General features: G+C 38.9%; 1 long non-coding RNA gene across 2 annotated transcripts in view; it reads right to left on the bottom strand.

Moving 5' to 3' along the window:
- The window catches only part of LOC104006898 (uncharacterized), a 76,735-nt gene extending 64,120 nt beyond the window's left edge, over positions 1 to 12,615 (bottom strand). For both annotated transcript variants that reach the window (XR_010158102.1, XR_001718569.4), the window contains exon 1: positions 12,372 to 12,615. This is a non-coding gene — a long non-coding RNA (uncharacterized LOC104006898). The remainder of the gene's footprint in view (positions 1 to 12,371) is intronic.
- Between the last annotated feature and the right edge of the window lie 14,001 nt (positions 12,616 to 26,616).

Below are 26,616 nucleotides of genomic sequence, written 5' to 3'. Positions count from 1 at the left end.
ATGTGAAAAGACCAAATCTATGTCTGATTGGTGTACCTGAAAGTGATGGGGAGAATGGAACCAAGTTGGAAAACACTCTGCAGGATATTATCCAGGAGAACTTCCCCAACGTAGCAAGGCAGGCCAACAATCAAATTCAGGAAATACCGAGAATGCCACAAAGATACTCCTCAAGAACAGCAACTCCAAGACACATAATTGTCAGATTCACCAAAGTTGAAATGAAGGAAAAAATGTTAAAGGCAGCCAGAGAGAAAGGTCAGGTTACCCACAAAGGGAAGCCCATCAGACTAACAGTGGATCTCTCAGCAGAAACTTTACAAGCCAGAAGAGAGTGGGGGCCAATATTCAACATTCTTAAAGAAAAGAATTTTCAACCCAGAATTTCATATCCAGCCAAACTAAGCTTCGTAAGTGAAGGAGAAATAAAATCCTTTACAGACAAGCAAATGCTGAGAGATTTTGTCACCACCAGGCCTGCCCTAGAAGAGCTCCTGAAGGAAGCACTAAACATGCAAAGGAATAACCGGTACCAGCCACTGCAAAAACATGCCAAATTGTAAAGACCATAGAGGCTACGAACAAACTGCATCAATTAAGGAGCAAAATAACCAGCTAACATGATAATGACAGGATCAAATTCACACATAACAATACTAACCTTAAATGTAAATGGGCTAAATGCTCCAATTAAAAGGCACAGACTGGCAAATTGGATGAAGAGTCAAGACCCATCAGTGTGCTGTATTCAGGAAAACCATCTCACATGCAGAGACACAAATAGGCTCAAAATAAAGGGATGGAGGCAGATCTACCAAGCAAATGGAAAACAGAAAAAGGCAGGGGTTGTAATCCTAGTCTCGGTTAAAACAGACATGAAACCAACAAAGATCAAAAGAGACAAAGAAGGCCATCACATAATGGTAAAGGGATCAATTCAACAAGAAGAACTAACTATCCTAAATATATATGCACCCAATACAGGAGCACCCAGATTCATGAAGCAAGTCCTTAGTGACCTACAAACAGACTTAGACTCCCACACAATAACAATGGGAGATTTCAACACCCCACTGTCAACATTAGATGGATCAACAAGACAGAAAGTTAACAAGGATATCCAGGAATTGAACTCAGCTCTGCACCAAGCAGACCTAATAGACATCTACAGAACTCTCCACCCCAAATCAACAGAATATACATTCTTTTCAGCACCACATCACACCTATTCCAAAATTGACCACATAGTTGGAAATAAAGCACAACTCAGCAAATGTAAAAGAACAGAAATTATAACAAACTGTCTCTCAGACCACAGTGCAATCAAACTAGAACTCAGGATTAAGAAACTCACTCAAAACCACACCACTACATGGAAACTGAGCAACCTGCTCCTGAATGACTACTGCGTACATAACGAAATGAAGGCAAAAATAAAGATGTTCTTTGAAACCAACGAGAACAAAGACACAACATACCAGAATCTCTAGGACACATACAAAGCAGTGTGTAGAGAGAAATTTATAGCACTAAATGCCCACAAGACAAAACAGGAAAGATCTAAAATTGACACCCTAACATCACAATTAAAAGAACTAGAGAAGCAAGAGCAAACACATTCAAAAGCTAGCAGATGGCAAGAAATAACAGATCAGAGCAGAACTGAAGGAAATAGAGACGAAAAAAACCCTTCAAAAAATCAATGAATCCAGGAGCCGGTTTTTTGAAAAGATCAACAAAATTGATAGACCACTAGCAAGACAAATAAAGAAGAAAAGAGAGAAGAATCAAATAGACACAACAAAAAATGACAAAGGAGATTTCACCACCGATCCCACAGAAATACAAACTACCATCAGAGAATACTATAAGCACCTCTATGCAAATAAACTAGAAAATCTAGAAAAAATGGATAACTTCCTCAACACATACACCCTCCCAAGACTAAACCAGGAAGAAGTTGAATCTCTGAATAGACCAATAACAGGATCTGAAATTGAGGCAATAATTAATAGCTTACCAACCAAAAAGAGTCCAGGACCAGATGGATTCACAGCCGAATTCTACCAGAGGTCCAAGGAGGAGCTGGTACCATTCCTTCTAAAACTATTCCAATCAATAGAAAAAAAGGGAATCCTCTCTAACTCATTTTATGAAGCCAGCATCACCCTGATACCAAAGCCTGGCAGAGACACAACAAAAAAAGAGAATTTTAGACCAATATCCTTGATGAACATTGATGCAAAAATCCCCAATAAAATACTGGCAAACTGAATCCAGCAACACATCAAAAAGCTTATCCACCATGATCAAGTGGGCTTCATCCCTGGGATGCAAGGCTGGTTCAACATATGAAAATCAATAAACATAATCCAGCATATAAACAGAACCAAAGACAAAAACCACATGATTATCTCAATAGATGCAGGAAAGGCCTTTGACAAAATTCAACAACGCTTCATGCTAAAAACTCTCAATAAATCAGGTATTGATAATAAGAGCTATCTATGACAAACCCACAGCCAATAACATACTGAATGGACAAAAACTGGAAGCATTCCCTTTGAAAACTGGCACAAGACAGGGATGCCCTCTCTCACCACTCCTATTCAACATAGTGTTGGAAGTTCTGGCCAGGGCAATCAGGCAGGAGAAGGAAATAAAGGGTATTCAATTAGGAAAAGAGGAAGTCAAATTGTCCCTGTTTGCAGATGACATGATTGTATATCCAGAAAACCCCATCATCTCAGCCCAAAATCTCCTTATGCTGATAGGCAACTTCAGCAAAGTCTCAGGATACAAAATCAATGTGCAAAAATCACAAGCATTCTTATACACCAATAACAGACAAATAGAGAGCCAAATCATGAGTGAACTCCCATTCACAATTGCTTCAAAGAGAATAAAATACCTAGGAATCCAACTTACAAGGGATGTGAAGGACCTCTTCAAGAACTACAAACCACTGCTCAATGAAATAAAGGAGGATACAAACAAATGGAAGAATATTCCATGCTCATGGGTAGGAAGAATCAATATCGTGAAAATGGCCATACTGCCCAAGGTAATTTATACATTCAATGCCATCCCATCAAGCTACCAATGACTTTCTTCACAGAATTGGAAAAAAACTACTTTAAAGTTCATATGGAACCAAAAAAGAGCCCAGATTGCCAAGTCAATCCTAAGCCAAAAGAACAAAGATGGAGGCATCACGCTACCTGACTTTGAACTATACTACAATGCTACAGTAACCAAAACAGCACGGTACTGGTACCAAAACAGAGATATAGACCAATGGAACAGAACAGAGCCCTCAGAAACAACACTGCATATCTACAACTATCTGATCTTTGACAAACCTGAGAAAAATAAGCAATGGGGAAAGGATTCCCTATTTAATAAATGGTGCTGGGAAAACTGGCTAGCCATATACAGAAAGCTGAAACTGGATCCCTTCCTTACACCTTATACAAAAATTGATTCAAGATGGATTAAAGACTTACATGTTAGACCTAAAACCATAAAAACCCTAGAAGAAAACCTATGCAATACCATTCAGGACATAGGCATGGGCAAGGACTTCATGTCTAAAACACCAAAAGCAATGGCAACAAAAGACAAAATTGACAATTGGGATCTCATTAAACTAAAGAGCTTCTGCACAGCAAAAGAAACTACCATCAGAGTGAACAGGCAACCTACAGAATGGGAGAAAATTTTTGCAACCTACTCATCTGACAAAGTGCTTGTATCCAGAATCTACAATGAACTCAAACAAATTTACAAGAAAAAAACAAACAACCCCATCAAAAAGTGGGCAAAGGATATGAACAGACACTTCTCAAAAGAAGACATTTCTGCAGCCAAAAAACACATGAAAAAATGCTCATCATCACTGGCCATCAGAGAAATGCAAATCAAAACCACAATGAGATACCATCTCACACCAGTTAGAATGGCAATCATTAAAAAGTCAGGAAACAACAGGTGCTGGAGAGGATGTGGAGAAATAGGAACACTTTTACACTGTTGGTGGGACTGTAAACTAGTTCAGCCGTTGTGGAAGTCGGTGTGGTGATTCCTCAGGGATCTAGAACTAGAAATACCATTTGACCCAGCCATCCCTTTACTGGGCATATACCCAAAGGTTTATAAATCATGGTGCTATAAAGACACATGCACACATATGTTTATTGCTGCACTATTCAGAATTGCAAAGACTTGGAACCAACCCAAATGTCCAACAATGATAGACTGGATTAAGAAAATGTGGCACATATACACCATGGAATACTATGCAGCCATAAAAAAAGGATGAGTTCCTGTCCTTTGTAAGGACATGGATGAAGCTGGAAACCATCATTCTCAGCGAACTATTGCAAGGACAAAAAACCAAACACCGCATGTTCTCACTCATAGGTGGGAAGTGAACAGTGAAAACACATGGGCACAGGAAAGGGAAGGGAACATCACACACCGGGGGGGACTGTTGTGGGGTGGGGGGAGGGGGAGGAATAGCATTAGGAGACATACCTAATGCTAAATGACGAGTTAATGGGTGCAGCACACCAACATGGCACATGTATACATATGTAACAAACCTGCACCTTGTGCACATGTACCCTAAAACTTAAAGTATAATAAAAAAAAAAAAATTAGCCAGGCATGGTGACACACACCTGCGGTCCCAGTTACTTAGAAGACTGAGATGGCAGAATCAGTTGAGCCCAGGAGGCTGAGGCTGCAGTGAGCTATGCTATGCTCACACCACTGCACTCCATCCTGAGTGACAGAGCGAGATCATGTCTCAGAGAAAAAAAAAAAAATAGGACATCTCAACCTAGTGTGGCTTCTCACTTCTGACTGTTGCATTATAATCCTGGCTTTCAGGATTATACATATCCATATGTATATGTATAAGAATCTTGTAAAAATCCGTATCTAGCATTAATATAAAAAAGAATAGTTTCTATTTTTTCTGCAAGTGCAGGGAAAGAGGAACAAACATTTACTTCTTATATCTAAGTGTCATATATTTATATTCTGAATACATTTATATTCTGAATATAAAATCTAATAAATTTGCTTATTTAATTACTTTCAAGCACCTATGCTACTTGACTATGAATCCCTGGGGAATTTTTGCATGATCAAGCTCAAGCTCCATTGATAAGAGCATGGTATTGAGCCACGGTTGATAATCCTAGATCATTCAATTAACCTAACCTAAAAGCAGAAAGGGAACAGAGCCTGTTACAGATTATATTAGTTATCTATTGCTGAGTAACATTACCACAAATTTATCAGCTTAAAATAACATACATGAGTCTGGGACCCAATGGCTTCACTGCTGAATTTTAGCAAGCAATGAAGAAGAACTAATACCAGTCCTATTCAAACTATCCCAAAAAATAGAGGGGAAGGGAATACTTCCAAACTCATTCTACAAGGCAAGTATTATCCTGATAATAAAAGCAGACAAAGACACATTTAAAAATAAAACTACAGGCCAGTATCCCTGATGAGTACTGATGCAAAAAATCCTCAATACTAGCAAACTGAATTCAACAACATATTAAAAAGATCATTCATTGTGACCAAGTGGGATTTATCCCAGGGATGCAAGGGATAAATGTAACACATTGAACCATCCTTGGTTCAACATATGCAAATCAATCAGTGTGACACATCATATCAACAGAATGAAGGACAAGAAACGTAAGATCATTGCAACTGATGTTGAAAAGAATTTGACAAAATTTAACATCGCTTTATGATTTAAAAAGAAAACTCTAAAAACTAGAGTTAGATGGAACATACCTCAACATAAGAAAACCCATATACAGCAGACTCATAGTCAGTATCATACTGAATGGGGAAAAACTGAAAGATTGGGGAGACAATAAGGATGCCCACTTTTGCCACTGTTATTCAACATAGTACTGGAAGTCCTACCTAGAGCAATCATACAAGAGAAAAAAATAAAGCACATCCAAACTGGGAAGGATGAAGTCAAATTATCCTTGCTTGCAAGTAATATGATTTTATATTTAGAAAAACTTAAAGACTCCACCAAAAAAACTATAAGAACTGATAAACAAATTCAGAAAAGTTGCAGGATTCAAAATCAACATACAAAAATCAGTGGCATTTCTATATGCCAATGGCAAACAATCTGAAATGGAAATCAAGAAAGTAATTGCATTTACAATAGCTATAAATAAAATTAAATACCTAGGAATAAACTTAACCAAAGAAGTGAAAGATCTCCATAATGAAAACTACAAAACATTGATGCAAGAAATTAAAGAAGACACCAAAAAAAAAAAAGGAAAGATATTCCATGTTCATGGATTGGAAGACTCAATATTGTTAAAATATCCATACTATCCAAAGAAATCTACAGATTCAATGCAATTCCTATCAAAATACCAATGACATTGTTCACAGAAATAGAAAACAGCAATCCCAAAATGTATATGGAACCACAATAGACCCAGAACAGCCAAAGCTATCCTGAGCAAAAAGAACAAAACCGAAGGAATCACATTACCTGACTTCAAATTACACTACGGAGCTATAGTAACCAAAACAGCAAGATACTGGCATAAAAACAGACATGTAGACCAGTGGAACAGAATAGAGAACTCAGAAACAAATCCATACACCTACAGTGAATTTATTTTCAACAAAGATACCAATAACATACATTGGGAAAAGGATAGTCTCTTCAAAAAATGGTGCTGGGAAAATTGGGTATCCATATGCAGAAGAATGAAACCATATATGAAAAGCAAATCAAAACGGATTAAGAACTTAAATATAAGACCTCAAACTATGAATGTGATCAAAGAAAACTTTGGGAAAACTTCCCAGGACATTGGAACGGGTAAAGATTTCTTGAGTAATGTACCATGAGCACAGGCAACCAAAGCAAAAATGGACAAATGGGATCACATCAAGTTAAAAAGCTTCTGCATAGCAAAGGAAACAATCAATAAAGTGAAGAGACAACCCATAAAATGGGAGAAAATATTTGCAAACTAGTCAGCTGACAAGGGATTAATAACTAGAATACATAAGGAGTTCAAACAACTCTATAGGAAAAAAATCTAATAATCTGATCAAAAATGGGCAAAAGATTTGAATAGACATTCCTTGAAAGAAGATATATAAATGGCAAACAGGCATATGCAAAGGTGCTCAACATCATTGATCTTCAGAGAAATGCAAATCAAAACCGCAATGAGATATCATCTCACCCAAGTTAAAATGGCTTTTATCCAAAAGACAGGCAACAACAAATGCTGACAAGAATGTGGAGAAATGAGAATCTTCCTACATTCTTGTGGGGAATGTCAATTAGTCAAAGAACAGTTTGGAAGTTCCTCAAAATCAATAAATAGAGCTATTATATGATCCAGCAATCCCACTGCTGGGTACATATCCAAAGGAAAGGAAATCAGTATATCAAAGAGATATCTGCACTCCCATGTTAACTGCAGCACTATTCACAATAGCCAATATTTGGAAGCAACCTAAGTGTCCATCAATAGATGAATTGAAAAAGAAAATAGGGTACATATACACAATAAAGTACTATTCAGCCATAGAAAAGAATGAGATTCTGTCATTTACAACAGCATAGATGAAACTGGAGGTCATTATGTTCAGTGAAATAAGCCAGGCACAGAAAGACAAACTTTACAGGTTCTCATTTATTTGCAGGAGCTAAAACAATAACCATACTTGAACTCATGGAGATAAAGAGTAGAATTATGTTTACCAGAGGCTAGGAAGGGGAGTGGGAGTAGGAGAGTGGGGATGGTTAATGGGTACAAAAATAGAGTTCAATAGAATAAATAAGATCTAATATTTGCTAGTACAACAGGGTGACTAAAGTCAGTAATAATTTATTGTACATTTTTAAATAACGAAAATAATATAATTGGAATGTTTGTAACACCCACACACCCACACAATAAAAGCTTGAGTCATATGTAGAAAGCTGAAACTGGATCCCTTCCTTACGCATTATACAAAAATTAATTCAAGATGGATTAAAGACTTAAATGTTAGACCTAAAACCATAAAAACCCTAGAAGAAAATCTAGGCAATACCATTCAGGACATAGGCATGGGCAAGGACTTCATGTCTAAAACACCAAAAGCAATAGCAACAAAAGCCAAAATTGACAAATGGGATCTCATTAAACTAAAGAGCTTCTGCACAGCAAAAGAAACTACCATCAGAGTGAACAGGCAACCTACAGAATGGGAGAAAATTTTTGCAACCTACTCATCTAACAAAGGGCTAATATCCAGAATCTACAATGAACTCAAACAAATTTACAAGAAAAAATCAAACAACCCCATCAAAAAGTGGGCAAAGGATATGAACAGACACTTCTCAAAAGAAAACATTTATGCAGCCAAAAGACACATGAAAAAATGCTGGCCATCAGAGAAATGCAAAATCAAAACCACAATGAGATACCATCTTACACCAGTTAGAATGGCGATCATTAAAAAATCAGGAAACAACAGGTGCTGGAGAGGATGTGGAGAAATAGGAACACTTTTACACTTTTACACTGCTGGTGGGACTGTAAACTAGTTCAACCATTGTGGAAGTCAGTGTGGTGATTCCTCAGGGATCTAGAACTAGAAATACCATTTGACCCAGCCATCCCATTACTGGGCATATACCCAAAGGATTACAAAACATGCTGCTACAAAGACACATGCACACGTATGTTTATTGCAGCACTATTCACAATAGCAAAGACTTGGAACCAACCCAAATGTCCAACAATGACAGACTGGATTAAGAAAATGTGGCACATATACACCATGGAATACTATGCAGCCATAAAAAATGATGAGTTCCTGTTCTTTGTAAGGACATGGATGAAGCTGGAAACCATCATTCTCAGCAAACTATCACAAGGACAAAAAACCAAACACTGCATGTTCTCACTCATAGGTGGGAATTGAACAATGAGAACACATGGGCACAGGAAGGGGAACATCACACACTGGGACCTGTTGTGGGGTGGGGGGAGGGATAGCATTAGGCGATATACCTAATGTTAAATGAAGAGTTAATGGGTGCAGCACACCAACATGGCACATGTATACATATGTAACTAACCTGCACGTTGTGCACATGTACCCTAAAACTTAAAGTATAAAAAAAAAGAAAAGAAAAGAAAAAAAAAAAAGCTTGAGGTGACAGATATCCCATTTACCTTGTGTGATTATGACACATTGTATGCCTGTATCAAAATATCTCATGTATCCCATAAATATATACACCTACTATGTATCCATAAAATTAAAATAAAATATAACACACATGTATTATCTTACAATTTCAGTCCAAGCATCTAAAGGAGGGGGTCACTATGAATCCAAATTGTTTTAAGCATATGAATAGGTGTAAACAAACATGAATTGAACACTTAATATTTGCAATGTCCCACATCATACATTGTAGAAAACTAAAATAAATAAACCATAGTCCATGCTGTCAAAGAGCTGACACTCTAGCAGAAGAGAAACAGGGACATAGTTACAAATCACTATAATAATGTAGAATGCAATAAACATTGCTGAAAAAATTATAGATGACACAAACAAATGGAAACACATCCCATGCTTGTGGATAAGTCAAATCAATATTGTGAAAATGACCATACTGCCAAAAGCAATCTACAAATTCAATGCAATTCCCATCAAAATACCACTATCATTCTTCACAGAACTAGAAAAAAGCAATTCTAAAATTCATGTGGAACCAAAAAAGAGCCTGCATAGCCAAGGCAAGACTAAGCAAAAAGAACAAATCTGGAGGCATTACATTGCCCGACTTCAAACTATACAATAAGGCCATAGTCACCAAAACAGCATGGTACTGGTATAAAAATAGACACACAGACCAGTGGAAGAGAATAGAGAACCCAGAAATAAACCCACATACTTACAGCCAACTGATCTTTGACAAAGCAAACAAAAAAATAAAGTGGAAAAAAGGCACCCTATTCGACAAATGGTGCTGTGATAATTGGCAAGCCACATGTAGCAGAATGTAACTGGATCCTCATCTCCCATCTTACACAAAAATCAATTCAAGATAAATCAAGGACTTAAATCTAAGACCTGAAACTATAAAAATTCAAGAATGTAACATCAGGAAAACCCTTATAGACAATGGCTTAGGCAAAAATTTCATGACCAAGAACCCAAAAGCAAATGCAACAAAAAACAAAGCTAAATAGGTGGGACTTAATTAAACTAAAGAATGTTTGCACAGCAAAAGAAATGGTCAGCAGAGTAAACAGACAACCCACAGAATGAGAGAAAACCTTCACAGTCTATACATCCGTCAAAAGACTAATATCCAGAATCTACAAGGGACTCAAACCAATTAGCAAGAAAAAAGTAAACAACCCCATCAAAAAGTGGGCTAAAGACATGAATCGACAACTCTCAACAAAAGATATACGAATGACCAACAAGCATATGAAAAAAGAATGACCAACAAGCATATGAAAAAATGCTCAATATCACTAATGATCAGGGAAATGCAAAACCACAACGCACTACCACCTTACTCCTACAAGAATGGCCATAATCAAAAAATCAAAAAATAATCGATGTTGGCGTGGATGTGATGAAAAGGGAACACTTCTACACTGTTGGTAGGAATGTAAACTAGTACAACCACTATGGAAGACAGTGTGGAGATTCCTTAAAGAACTAAAAGTAGAACTACCATTTGATCTAGCAATCTCACTACTAGGTATCTCCCCAGAGGAAAAGAAGACATTATACGAAAAAGATACTTGCATATGCATATTTATAGCCACAAAATCTGCAATTGCAAAAATGTGGTACCAGCCCAAATGCCCATCAATCAACGAGTGAATAAAGAAATTGTGGCATGTATGTATACCATGGAACACTACTCAGCCATAAAAAGGAATGAAATAATGGCATTTGCAGCGACCTGGATGGAATTGGAGACCATTATTCTAAGTGAAGTAACTCAAGAATGGGAAACCAAACATTGTATGATCTCACTCATAAGTGGGAGCTAAGTTATGAGGATGCAAAGGCATAAGAATGATACAATGGACTTTGGGGACTATGCGGGAAAGGGTTGTGGGAGGGAGGAGGGATAAAATACTGCACATTGGCTACAGTGTACACTGCTTGGGTAATGGGTACACCGAAATCTCAGAATCACCATCAAATAATTTATTCGTGTAACCAAGCACCAACTGTTCCCCAAAAACCTATTGAAATAAAATAATAAAAAATATTTAAAATTAAAAATTAAAAAATAAAAGTTATAATAGAAAAATCAAAAAGAAAAGTGGTTGGAGCATAGAGGATGGTAAAGTTATAAAATAGTAGAGTTGTAAGTAGGTAATCCTTCCCAAAGAATGGACTGCAGAACGGTCATGAGGAATGTGAAAAGACAAAGAACAAATCTGAGAGCAAGCAGGCCAAGGACAGCACACCAGCTTTCATCTAATCTGGGTTATCAGCCCTTGCTGTCTCAAAGAAGAGCTGTGAAAACACAACATATTGAAGAGGACACAGAGCAACCAGGATCTCAGACATTCATAATAGGAGAATATAACGATGCAACCACTTTGAAAAACTGGAAGTTCCATAAAAAAATGAAACATACATCACCCCCCACATCCCAGAAGTTCTACTCCTAGGTATTTGTTTAAGGGAAATGAAATCTTATGACAGCAAAAAGATTCCACAAGAAGTTTCATGGCAACTTTACATATAATAGCCAAAAACTAGAAACAACCCTGATGTCTATCAACAGGTGAATGGATCAGCAAAATGTGATATAGTTATACAATGAAATACTAGTCGGTAATATAAAGGAAAAATAGATTATAAATAGATAATTAGATAGATAGATAATAGAGACATAGATATGCATGCAACAAGGATGAATCTCAACATTGTGCTGAGTGAAAGGGAAGAGTTCACTTAAGATCTGAGCATTTCATTGCATGTAAGTTGTATCTTATATCTATCAGATTCCGATCAGGAGACAGAACCACACAGTAATTTGAACAGGGGAAGTTTAATATAAAAAATTATTAACTATAAATGGGAATTACCTACTAATAGATAAAGACAAGCTTAAAGGATAAATACACAGAAAACATACATAGCAATCAATACCTCTAGCACTGAAGCACAGCACCTAGGCATGCATCAAATACAGAAGAGGCCTCCAGAGCTGAAATCCAAACTTTCACTGGGAAGGACACCATCCACCTGTGTGTGGATGGTGGAGAAGTTCATGCAGATGCCATGCTGGTAGAACTTACTGAGAAGCTGCCTTCTGGGATGCTGAAGGAAGCCCTCAACAAGGTGTTGTACCTCAGAACTCACTGCAAAGCCTCCCACAGAGATGGTGAGCTGGGAAACTACTTCCTTGTTGCTAGGTGAAGCTGCCCACAGAAAGATGCCATGCTGCAGAGCTCACTGAGAAACTACCCATAGGGGTGGCCCAATAGGAAGCAATCCCCTGGGGTGCTAGGGAATGCTGCCCATGGGGAAGTAAGTATCAGCCAATTGTCCTATATGCTCCTGACTCATGCACTGCAATAGCAATCGCGCAGAGCACACTAGGAACCAGAAGAAAAGCCCTTTCATCCTCCAGCATACCTCCAGTGCCCTCTAGTGACAAAATTTAACATTGTGCCAGCTGATAATGAAAAAATGCTTCAGAATCACAAGGAGGGCAATGAAGGATAGATCTAAAACTGAGAGGCTACAAATAGATAACTAACACATGCCTCAAGGAGATGAAGAAGGGGGCGGGAGGAGAAGAGGAGGAAGAGGAGAAGGAGGAAGAAGAGAAGGTCATCTGTGGGATTTGAGGTATGATGGAAGATCAGAGACTTAAACAGAATAGATATAACTGGCTAAACATGAACAATAAATGATAGCTGGTGAACCTTGAGTATTTGCAAAGAGTGTACTAGGCACAGTATTTCATTTAGTAAAATATTTCTAGAAGTTAGTTATTGTTATTCTCATTTTGGTGAAGAAACTGGGACTCAAAGGGGATGGACAACTTACCCTAGGGTCACACAACCAGATGGTAATAGACCCAAAATTTTCACCCAGAACTCTGACTCCAAAGCCTCACTACATTGCATCTCCTCGGTGATATATAATCCTGCCAATGCCAAAATGGAAAGTCAAGATTCTGGTCCCCCCAGTAATTGCTTTTATACTTATCCCTAAGTCTGTCATTGAATACAAGAAGCTACAGGACTGGTTTCAAGTGGTGCTACATTTTTATAATCTTAGTGCAGAACTGGAAAGAGCAACTTGCCCATTCACCCAAGACTAACATCTGGCATGAAGTGAATTGCTTCTGTAGACAGTAAACGAGAGTAAGCTGGTATTTTTTTCTAAGTCAACTTTAGGACAGCTTTTCAAACAAACACACGTTGCCTTTATTCCCAGGACAAAAACCAGAAACTCTAATAGTCCCTGGCTGTTATAATTTTGATGCTTAATATACTTCTATCTATGTAAGCCGTATCACATACCTTTCTAATAAGGCAAGGAATAGTGAATAACATCAATTATATCATGATTGTTTCTCTTATAAAGTTAATTAATATTAATAATGGTTATTTATATTGGAGTTACCATTATCATTACCTTATATCATTCAATACCTATTCTGAAAGTCAAAGAATTATAATGTGGGTGGAGGGGTACTTGGAATTGTCTTGTTTAATCACCAGTGACCTATGAGTGCATGGCGAACTGTTAAAAAAATAAGCTAATGCTCTCTACTCAATTATTATGCCATAACTGAATCATAATATTTATTCACTTTCTCCCTGAATGACTTCATCCAATTTCTAGACTTCACATATCTATGCTGAAAATTTCCAGATTTGTATTTTCAGCACTGAACTCTCTCATGATCCAGATTTCTTATATCTTATTGACTACTCAGATCTCAAATATGCTTCTCAGATTTAACAATTCCAAAACAGAACTTTCTGTCTGTTTTCCTCCAGTCTTTTAGAGCTAATGAATGGCATTATTATCCACCTACTTGCTCAAGCTGAAAACCTAGAAGTCATTCTTGATTCTTTTCTTTACCTTATCACCCAAATCCAATTCATCAGCTAGTCATACTATCCCTACCTCAAATAATGTATTAATATATCCATTTCTTTCTAGCTACACTGCCATCTTCCTAGTCCAATTTACTACCATTTCTCATTTAGACTATTGATATAGAACGGCTCACCTTGCTTATACCTATGACTGTCCTCAATTCATTCACATTACTGCATGCTGCCAAAAACTATCCAAAAGACTCTTAATGCATTAAGAATAAAATCCACACTCTTTATCATGGCCTATTAGTTCAAACCCTAATTGCCTCCCTGTATCAGGATTCAATCAGAAAAGAGATCCACTATAAGTGATATAGAATAAAGTTTATCATAAGGGTTTGACATTGAGCCCCTAGCAATTGTGAGAGCTAGTAACGATTCTATATAAGGATGTTGCTTCTATATCTGATGCTGGACTGGAAAGAAGGATGAATGGGAAATGTGAAGTGGGGAGAGCAAGAATGAACTGAAACCTGCAAGGATGAGCTGAAGCTCATGAATATGAACTAAAACTTGTATCTATCTTTTGCTACATTCAGGCCTCAATTTCAACATTGTGGGTGACTTGCAGAGGAAGCTAACACTCTTTGTCATAGATTTAGGCCACATACCTGGCATAGGATTAGGAGGAGCTAAAGAAGATGTTTCATCAGCAGTTGAAGTAGCTGTAGGCTTGGCTGCCATCCCGTGCCACTAATGTGAGCCAACAGAGCAGAGACAATGTGTGTGAACTGGAGCAGAGACAATGTGTGTGAACTGCAGCAGAACCTAACTGAACACAAAACAAGTGAACACAAACGCAACTGATGCTTTACTGATGCCTCCCAAATCTCATGCAAATTTTTCTTGTCACCAACCCTAAACAGAACTATATGGGAAAGGGAATTCTTGTAAATGTAGTTCCAACTTAGCTGGGTTAACAAAGTATAAAGCCACCACTAACCACTCTTATCAATGTGGCCTAACCATACTTCTTTTAACCATACCTAATTTCCAAATAAAAATAAATTATGCTTCTGCCTCATATAATGCAACTATCCTTTGTAAAACTGAAAATATGTTAAACTTCTCAAGGGTCTATAAAATTTCTTTGTATATTTTGGGGTAGTATTTATTCTTCTCGTAGCTGAGTCACACTCTCCCTTTGATATTCTGTAATTTAAACACTGAGCTATAAGAAGTGGTTCACTGATAAATGTTTAGCAACCAGTTCTCCAAAGGGGAAAAAGCCCTTACATAGATTTTGCTAGTTTCTATGGTATTAATACTCCCACCATGGCCAGTTTTATCCCAGCAAATGTGATATCACTGAACACAGAGTTAAGAAGAGGTAGGCGGTTGCACATCAATATGTAGTAGTTCCATTATACAGATACAGTATACATAAATAACTTCCAGAGTACAGATAATACTAAACTATCATACAATAATTTAAAATTATGAGACTTTGGGAGCTGGAAAGTCTATCTATAGGGCAAGCTTACAGGTTGGAAATTTAGGTAAGAGTTGGCGTTGCAGTCTTGAATCTTAAATCTGCAAGGCAGACCAGCAGGTGGGAAACTGGCAGTGTTTTTACATTACAGTATTGAGACAGAATTCCTTATTTTCCAAGAAACCTCAATTTTTGTTCTTAAGGACTTCAACTGATTGTATGGAATGCACCCATTTCATGAAAGGTAATCTTCTGCACTTGAAATCAACTGATTGCAAATGTTTGCCATGTTTATAAAATAGCTTCACAGCAACATCTTTACTAGTGGTTGACAAAATAACTGGGCAGTAGCCTAGCCAAGATGACAGATAAAATTTACCTTCACATCATCTGAATGCAATTGCTCTTAATTGTCTTTACTAACAAATATAGGGAAAAAGGCATCCATCAGTTCAATTGCTATGTGCCATGTGTCAGGTGATATGTGTTGATTTGTTCCTGTTGAGAGACAATTCTCTAGGGATCGCTCACATTTCTATACATTATGTATTACATTTTGTTATGCACTATCTTTTCAAGAATGTTTGCTTAAAAACATCAAAAGCAATTGCAACACAAGCAAAAACTGGCAAACGGGACCTGATTAAACTAAAGAGCTTCTGCACAGCTAAAGAAACTATATCAGAGTGAACTGATAACCTATGGAATGGGAGAAAAATTTTGCAATCTATCCATCTGACAAAGGTCTAATATCCAGAATCTACAAGGAACTTAAGGAAATTTGCAAGAAAAAAACAAGCAACCCCATCAAAAAGTGGGCAAAGGACATGGACAGGTACTTCTCAAAAGAAGACATACATGTGGCCAACAAACACACAAATAAAAGCTCAACATCATTGACCATTAGAGAAATGCAAATCAAAACCATAATGAGATACCATTTAACATCAGTCAGAATAGTGATTAAAAAGTCAAGAAACAACAGATGCTGGCGAGGCTGTGGAGAAACAGGAACACTTTTACACTGTTAGTGGGAGTGTAAGTTAGTTCAACCACTGTTGAAGACAGTGTGGCAATTCCTCAAGGATCTAGAACCAGAAATACCATTTGACCCAGCAATCCCATTACTGGGTATATATGAAAAGGAATATAAATCATTCTATTATAAAGATACATGCACACATATTTGCTATTTACAATAGCAAAGACATGGAATCAACCTAAATGTCCATCAATGATAGACTGGATAAAGAAAATGTGGCAGGTATACACCATGGAATACTATGCAGCCATAAAAAGAAATGAGATTATGTCCTTTGTAGAGACACAGATGGAGCTGGAAGCCATTATCCTCAGAAAACTAACTCAGGAACAGAAAACCAAACACTGCGTGTTCTCATTTATAAGTGGGAGCTGAACAATGAGAACACATGGATACAGGGAGGGGAATGACACAAACCACGGCCTGTCAGGGGGTGGGGGAGGGGGAGGGAGAGCATCAGAATAAATAGCCAATGCATGCTGGGCTTAATACCTAGGTGATGGGTTGATAGGTGCAGCAAACCACTATGGCACACGTTTATCTGTGTAACAAACCTGCACGTCCTGCACAAGTATCCTGTAACTTAAAATAAAATAAATAAAAAATTTTTTTAAAAAGTTTGCTTAGCAAAACACGTTGGAAGATAGAAATAGTGTCTCCCTCTGAGAAAGAGGACAGATTTGTTTGTCGTATAAGATAGTAAAGAAAATGTCTTCTTCCAGAGAAAACATTGGACAGGTTTACCAGCAATACTTTTAAAAGGTCAAGATTCCCTAAGCTTAGGGATCCTCAGCTCTAACATAAATCCACTGAATGTTCAGATTTCACCCAGGGTCCTCCACATTGCTTTATGAGACTTTTGAAGCAAGGAGAACCAATGCAAACATGAAACTCATGCTGTTTGCTGTGATGTGAATCATACAAAGGCTATAGTCTCTGATGAAGGAGTCTCATATCATCTGCCAGCATGTATAAAACTATAGTATGCTAACTTATTACCTTGCCAATATAGTAAAACCTCAGACACTTCACAATTCTTGATAGCTCCAGCCATGAAATCATATTTGGAATAGCAGTTGTAATTGGTTACATTTACGATAATTTGGCATTATTCTCCAAGACCCATTATCTTCTGTACAGGACCAAATAGCAGTTTGGAGGAGGATGCTGTAGGAATGACTGTCCTGCATTCTTAAGCCCTTGATTATTGTGTTAATGTCTATACCTTTTACAGAAACAGTGGCTTACTATTGGTAGGTAGAGACAGTTCTAATGGCTTCTACTTGGCCTTTCCCACCATAATAGCCTTAATTCCATGGAGTAGGGAATCAATGTAGAGATTCTTCCAGGCGCCAAGTATCTCTGGCCTAACTCTGCATTCTGGAACTGAAGAAATAAACCACACAGTGGTTTCTGAGACCCACCTGACTCACTATGAGAAAAACCTGAGCTAAAACTGGTCTTACTCTGACTGGTGGACCCAGTAGTATTTTGGGTCTATATAAATTAGTATCAGCAGTGAGTATCCAGTAATATCCAGAAAGTTTCATTAGTCCCCTTTCCCCAGTGCACAGTCAACTTGGAAAATGGCTGCAGGTACACTTGGGGAAGACTAGGAGGAAGATTTTCAGTACAAATTTTTGGCATGAAGCAGTGTCTTTTCTCAAGGTAAATGGCCTCTCTTCCATTTACAGAACTGTAGGTCATGAGCTGGCTCAAATCTGGGAATTGATTGGGAACTGCAACTCTGTATTGTGATGATTCAAGTCAGACTTCCATCCACCAGACCTAGAGCTTTTCAGCACCAATAAACCCAGAAAGACTTTAAAGGCTGCCTATCTATTTCAGTTTTAGGTAATTCATGATCAATTAGTCAATGCCAAAAAATCTCTGTGGGTTAAACTGTTTTGATTGTTACTTCCTTTTGTTGCCCATTATGATAACCACCGCCACCTTAATTCTGGAGATTCAATGACTCAACCTGGTCCCTGCCACTCCTTTCCATCATAGCCATGAATAAGGAAGCCAAGTTGATTGGCAGGTCCACTATTCCTGGCCTACAAAGAATAAGCACCACAGAAGTCTTCAATGATGCTGAAGCTCCCCTCACAAGTTTATCTTCTACCACCCTGGTGAAACAAGTGTCCTCTGGACTCTCTCAAAGCACATGTTTAAGAGGTAGGTGAGGCCGGGCGCGGTGGCTCACGCCTGTAATCCCAGCACTTTGAGAGGCCGAGGCAGGTGGATCACGAGGTCAGGAGATCGAGACCATCCTGGCTAACATGGTGAAACCCCGTCCCTACTAAAAAATACAAAAAATTAGCCGGGTGTGGTGGCGGGTGCCTGTATTCCCAGCTACTCGGGAGGCTGAGGCAGGAGAATGGCATGAACCAGGGAGGCGGAACTTACAGTGAGCTGAGATTGTGCCACTGCACTCCAGCCTGGGTGACAGAGCAAGACTCCACCTCAAAAAAAAAAAAAAAAAAAAAAAAAAAAAGAGGTAGGTGAGCAGAGCTTACAGGATAAATCCACTCAGCATTCCAAATCTTCTGAGTTTTTGGATACCCTCTTCTGCAGCATATCAGGAAAGTTTTAGTTTTTCACCTTCATCTAGTATATATTGCCTTTGGATTCAGGTTTTGGTCACAATCAAGCCAAATAAGAGCCACTCCCAAATGCTCAAGCTGATATATTGAACCCAGAATCTGAACTAGTGAACCCAAATTAATAAATTCAGCCCAGGCCAGCATTATATTTGTTCTACCCCGATTCAACACCTTCAAGATCTACTCCCACATGTTTCCCAGATTTCTGTTTATACAAATTGGCAAAATACTGCAAATATTTTAGTATATATCACACTTCCATTTGGGTAACACTTTTTACCTTGCTCTCTGGAGCCTGCAACTTCAGTTTAGTAATAGGTCTAGAAGCGATGGCAGGTATTTGGGAGAAGCTCCTGATGAGGATAATCAGTCCCTTGCAAATACATCAGTAGAGGCAGGAGAGAATCTAATATTCTCAGGTAGGAGAAGAAGGGTTGCTCCTACTGGCAAGAAAAATGCAGCATAATTTAGAAGTTGGAGATCTTCAGTTTCATCAAAATGTACTCATATTTCCTTATCCTAATTTTCAGGGTACCACTCCTTTCCAATCAATGTCCTAACATTAATACAAAAGACCTAGAGAAATTAGAAACCCAGATTATCCTGTCAATCAGCCCCTCCTGAGCTCAGACTTTAGGTTTTCTTTTCAGAAATCAGTCCTGCAGCTATAGGAGATAAGTGTGTTTTTAGAACAGTTATAGAAGTTTCCAGGAATTTGAAGCCCTGAGCTCATCATTTTCTTTCTACTTGTAGAATCAACTACCCAAACCCATTACACTCCTTGTTTTCATTTAAATGTTCTATGGCAGGGAATGGTGAGTCACCTAAGGACTTGCCTTCTATAGGCATTAAATTACAGGTGTCTACAGATGGTGATGTAAGTTAAGTGTTTTACTTCTGCATGTTATGAACTAATAGTGTGTCCTTTACCACTGGAAACAGGATTATTATGCCTCTAAATCTAATCTGAAGAGAGAACTGATTTCAGAGAATCCAGAACCAACTCAGAGAACCTAGAACTCACTCAGAGAACGCTTCCTTAAGCTTCCATTCCTCTAGAACTACTTCCTGTACTAAATTCTGTGTCAGTTTAGGTTTGATCAAGACTTATTATAGGAGTTTGACCTTAGGCAATTATAGAAGGTAAACAGTCTATATAAGGTTGTTGCCTCTACATCTGGTGCCCAGCTGGAGTTAGCAAAACAGGTAATCTGGAAGAAAAGACAACTGGAAGAGAGCAGGAACTAACAGGAACTCCAAAGAACAAGCTGGACCCCAGAGAACAAGCTGAATACCAACAGATTAACTGGTACATGCATCTCTCTCCCACCACCTCTAAGCTTTCAGCTTGGATTATATGAGTGACCTGCAGGAAAATCTAGTGCCCTTCACCACATACACATACACATGAACACGTACACAAACGCACACACAGCACAGTATTCAGAGAGGCTTAGGAAAGATTCTGGCAGGAGCTAATGGAGCTGCAAGCTGTCCCACACCACCCAGTTGAGCCAGCAGAGCAGCTGACCTAATGTGTCTCTTTTCTATCCTTCAGTCCACAAATGGTGGCTTCAACTTAGGGCTGATGTTCTCAGGGTTGGAGGATGTTTGTCAGCAGTCAGGGTCCAATGCATCTTAGTTCATGTTCAGCAAGGCTTCCATCAGAGCATTCTAGTAAAAGGGACTGGGTTTATTAGCTTAGGTCTTGTGTTCATGTCTGTATCAATGACTGAGGCCAGGAATAAAATCTTCTGATTCATTTAAGCCAGTTGGAGACCTGGATGTGGTGAGAGACCGAAGCAGGCACCAGAGCAGGGAGAGAGGGGCTGCATGGGAAAGGGTGCCTGAAAAAAAGATCTGCCTACTATTAGTAAGAAGAGAGGGAAGGAATTGATGCTGGCCAAGCCACTAAAAATGTTCACTTTAGAGAGCGATGAGGAGCAAGAAATACTTTATATAGGGGAAAGAGGTGATATGAAGGTGGAAAAGTGAATGATAAGAAAAAGCTATGTAAGGAGATATCTGGGGAAATACTTCTTCACTTCCAGCAGAAGTACCAAGTACACAGGCTCTGAGGTGGAAATTCCAAGAACAGAAACATGTTGGTGTGATTGGAGTGGTGGGCAATGTCGGAGAGATGGGGCAGTGTGGTAACCTAGTATTATGTCAATTTAGCTAAGCTGGAGCTACATTTCCCAAAATTCCCTTCCTTGTATGGTTTCAGATTAGGGCTGGACACATGCAACATTTATGTGAGATTTAAAAAGCAGAAATAAAGCAGTAGCCATGTTTACATCCAGAAGACTGGTGTATGATCAGGCACTGTTGCATTTCTTACATACTTGTTGTTGCTCCACTGTCTCAACTTGGTGGTGTTGAACAGCTTGCAGCTCCTTCAGCTTTTGCCAGAATCTTCCCTAAGCCTCTGTGAATACTAGGCCCTGGGCTCTAGGCTGTGGGGGCCATGGGGAAGGAGGGTGAAGGGCACTAACTTTTCCTGGAGGTCACTTATATCATCCAAGTTAAAGACCTGGAGGTGATGAGAGACAGATATAGGCACCAGTTCATTGACTGAGGGTGTCTTTTTTTTTAAATTTTAACAAAAATCATCATAAATGATGCACCCTTATCAGACTATACTGTTTTATTACCTTCAAGGCGAGTGGCACTTCACTATCTGTAATTATCTTGTTTACTTTTTGTCTTATTTTTTTTTTAATGGAGTCTGACTGTATTGCACAGGCTGGAGTGCAGTGGCGCAATCTCGGCTCACTGCAACCTCCGCCTCCCAGGTTCAAGTGATTCTCCTGCCTCAGCCTCCCAAGTAGCTGGGATTGCAGGCGCCCACCATCACGCCCGGCTATTTTTTGTATTTTTAGTAGAGACGGGGTTTCACCATGTTGGCCAGGCTGGTCTCGAACTCCTGACCTCAAGTGATCCGCCCACCTCAGCCTCCCAAAGTGCTGGGAGGCTTCTGGCCCTACTTTTTGTCTTGTTTTTAACTTCTGCATCCTCTGCTAGAATGTAAACTCAATGAAAGCAGAGACTTCGAGTCTTTTAATCCAAACTCCCAGAGCAACACCCAACACACATTAAAAATTCAAAAATACCTAAGGAATAAATGCATAAAATGGATCTACATAAGGTCTTCTCTTTCTATAGAAGGTAAAATGCAGAAGAGGTACTATGCTGCCATCAAACATTGACATGTTTTAATTCAATTGGACCAGAAATCCCAAATGTGCCTTTCTTTTGTTCTGATTTGATCATTTTCTTTAGAGCTGAGCTCTACATGAAATAGTTGTGACCATAATATAATTGCTAAATGGCTAGCATGCCTGGCATTGTAAAGCATCATGGGTGTTCGACTGAAAATGTATAGCCAATGATTCAGATTGCTATGTAATGAAACAACTAACCTTTAAATGTTTCTCAATTCCCTAAGCAGCAGGTGCTGATTTTCCACTTAGGCATCCTAGAAACACAGGCATTGTTTTTCCATTAAAGAGTCTTTAAAGACCCTCTAAGAATTTCATCAGCTGACTATATTTGTTACAGTTTTGAAAAGGAAGGCAACAACAACAGAGACTACTGCTAATCCTTAGGAAATAAAGAAATAAACCTCCTCATCCACCCTCAGGATTTATTTTCTAATTTTCTTTTTGCTTTTCATCACCTGATTTTACGCAGCTTAGAGAAGTACACAGTAAAAAGGGTCACAGTTTCCAAAACATATGCTTTCTCAGGCAATCTTTATTGTGCCAGGAACTATGGTAACTAGAAGTGCAAACATCGAGAAACATAGTGATCAACTCTGTGGCTCTGCTGTAGGACCTCTGTGCAGGAGAATGCTTCTAATCTTTTTTTTTTTCTCCCATGTTGTGGAGTCCTAAACACTGAGATTTTTATAGCACCCTGAAGCAGTGTGTGACATTTGATAAATATTTTAACAATGATAATCATACTTACCTGAAGAGTCGGCCATCCCAAGAAGAAGGTAGATTTTAGATACCTGCATTCCAACTAATTTCTTCCTTAAAGTCATATACCTATATGGCTTCCTCCTGAAACCATCTCTCAACAGACGCAAGATAACTCCCAAAAAATCCTAAGTATAACAGGCAGGAGAGGATAAGATAGAATTGAAGATTACTTGAAATGATCAATGCCCCAATTCCAGACAATTATACACTAAACCATTGCACACATGTGCATCTCAACACTATTTCCAACACCTCTAAAAATGATCTGATTTTAATATCTCATTTTCCTCCATAACCAGAAAATGTTGTAGATAGCTTATAATTCTGTCTGGGAGGGTAGTTGTTAGAATTAAATTGGGTAAGGTGCGTAGAAAGTGCTTAACTCACTGCCTATACCAGGATGTGCCTTTAAAAAGACATAATAACTATCTCCCAGGTATAGTAATTAAGAGGATGATAGTAAACTGTTAATTTGGCCTATCTGCCCCATTGCTTATACATAATTAGTGTGTTTATTACAAGATTGAAATTGTTCAGTATTTTATAGAGAGAGAAAAAGAGCACTAACGTGAACTTTTGATATTTTAAGTAAAAACTGTAGTTTTTCCTATTAACCTAAAGCTATGGTAAATAAAATCAGAGCTCAGAAAAGTAGAAAAAAGGAAGGAACAGTGCCTTTGTCTTTCTTCTGCAGTTGATCATTCCCTCTTCTTTTGTATTATACAGAAGGAGATGAACTACCATTGGTGCTTAAAAATTTTACTCTTAAGTAACTGCTGCAGATTCAATGTTTGTGTGTCCCCCCAGAATTTATATGCTGAAGCCTTAACTCCCAGTGGAGTTAAACAATAGAAATTTATTGTCTTTTAGTTCCAGAAGCTAGAAGGTAAAGGTCTGGCAGGGTTTATTTTTAGTGAGAGTCCTCTTTGTAGCTTGCAGACAGCAGCCTTCTAACTGTGTTTTCACAAGGCAGGTGAATGAGAAACACTTTCTGGTGTCTTTTCCTATAAGGAAGCTAATAATTTTGACCTAATTTAACCTTAATTACACTCCTAGAGGCCTCATCTTCAAATATAGCCCTGCCCAGTGAGGAAGATGGATCCAGGTCCCACCTACAGAAGCAGTCTGGCCCCAATCTGCCACAGCCACTGTGCTGTGCTGTGCTGTGCTGTGGGGAATACTGCCTAGTCCAAACCACCCAGCCTCCCTAGCCCTGGCAGGGGGAAACCACCGACTAGAGCTGCAGTAATGGCGGTCGCTTCTCCCGCCAGAGACTCAGTCATCTTAGGCAGACTCCAGGCTGCTGTACTGGCCAGCCGGGATTCCAAGCCAGTAGGTCTTAGCTGGCGGGGATCCATGGGAGTGAGACCCGCTGAGCAAGGCTGCTTGGCTCCCTAGCCTCAGGCCCCTTTCCACAAGAATGGACAGATCTTCTGCCTCTGGAGTTCTGGGAGCAGCCAGATTATGTAAAAACTCCTGCAGCTCAGTGCCTGCCCAAACAGACGCCCAACAGAGCAGCTATGCCATGAGTCTGCCCAGTTTTGTGCTTGGGGCCCAAGGCCCTGGTAGTGTAGGCTCACGAGGGAATCTCTTGACCCACGCGTTGCAAAAATCCATGGGAAAAGCATCGTGCCCCAGGTAGGCAGCACGTTCCCTCACCTCCTCCCTTGGCTGGGGAAAGGAAGGTCCCTTTGCCCCGTGCAGCTGCCAGGTGAAGCTGTCACCTCATCCTGCTTTCCCTTGCTCTCCGTGGGTTGCACCAACTGCCTAATCAGTTCCAAAGAAAAAAGCTGGGTACCTCAGTTGGAAACGCAGAAATCACTCACCTTTTTGTTCGTCTCAGTGGGAGCTGCAGATAGGCGCTGTTTCTACTCAGCCATCTTGGCCCTTCCCCTTTCTTTTCTTCTTATAAAGCCACCAGTTCAATCATGAGGGCCGCAACATGATGACCTTATCTAATTCTAATTATCTTCTAAAGGTCGTACCCCCAAATACCATAAACATACAAGTTAGGAGATTAAGTTTCCAAAACATGAGATCTTATAGACAAATTCAAACCATACCACAGTCCAAGCAGACTAACACAGCAAAAATCACCAGTTCTTTTTTCTTATTTAAAATTTACAGTCCGTGATATATTTGACATAATATATTTGAAAATACCCTGAAAAGAGAACAAGTGCAAAAATGAAAGATGATAGTCACCCTACTTGAAAATGCGAGTTTTTTTAATCTTTTTTTTTTTTTTTTTTTTGGTCTTTTGTCACTTACTATATTTTAGGCATGTTTCTTTTTTTTTTTTTCCAATATACTTTAAGTCCTACGGTACATGTGCACAACGTGCAGGTTTGTTACATACGTATCCATGTGCCATGTTGGTTTGCTGCACCCTTTAACTCGTTATTTACATCAGGTGTCTCTCCTAATGCTATCCCTCCCCCATGCTCCCACCCCAGGACAGGCTCTAGTGTGTGATGTTCCCCGCCTTGTGTCTAAGTGTTCTCATTGTTTAATTCCCACCTATGAGTGAGAACATGCGGTGTTTGGTTTTCTGTTCCTGTCTTAGTTTGCTGAGAATGATGGTTTCCAGCTTCATCCATGTCCCTGCAAAGGACATGAACTCATCCTTTTTTATGGCTGCATGGTATTCCATGGTGTATATGTGCCACATTTTCTTAATCCACTCTATCATTGATGGACATTTGGGTTGGTTCCAAGTCTTTACTGTTGTGAATAGTGCTGCAATAAACATATGTGTGCATGTGTCTTTATTGTAGCATGACTTACAATCCTTTGAGTATATACCCAGTAATGGGATCACTGGGTCAGATGGTATTTCTAGTCCTAGATTCTTGAGAAATCACCACAGTGTCTTCCACAATGGTTGAACTAGTTTACACTCCCACCAACAGTGTAAAAGCATTCCTATTTCTCCACATCCTCTCCAGCATCTGTTGTTTCCTGACTTTTTAATGATCGCCATTCTAACTGGCATGAGATAGAATCTCATTGTGGTTTTGATTTACATTTCTCTGATGACTGAGAATGATGAGCATTTCTTCATGTGTCTGTTGGCTGCATAAATGTCTTCTTTTGAGAAGTATCTGTTCATATACTTTGCCCACTTTTTGATGGGGTTTTTTTTTCTTGTAAATTTGATTAAGTTCTTTGTAGATTCTGGATATTAGCCCTTTGTCAGATGGGTAGATTGCCAAAATTTTCTCCCATTCTGTAGGTTGCCTGTTCACTCTGATGGTAGTTTATTTTGCTGTGCAGAAGCTGTTTAGCTTAATTAGATCCCATTTGTCTATTTTGGCTTTCACTCATGATTTGGCTCTCTGTTCATTTATTATTA

Source organism: Pan troglodytes, chromosome 5 (assembly GCF_028858775.2).
Source record: "Pan troglodytes isolate AG18354 chromosome 5, NHGRI_mPanTro3-v2.0_pri, whole genome shotgun sequence".
NCBI lineage: Eukaryota > Metazoa > Chordata > Mammalia > Primates > Hominidae > Pan > Pan troglodytes.
The sequence above is the reverse complement of the archived record's forward strand: the minus strand, read 5'-3'. Positions and strand labels throughout refer to the sequence as shown.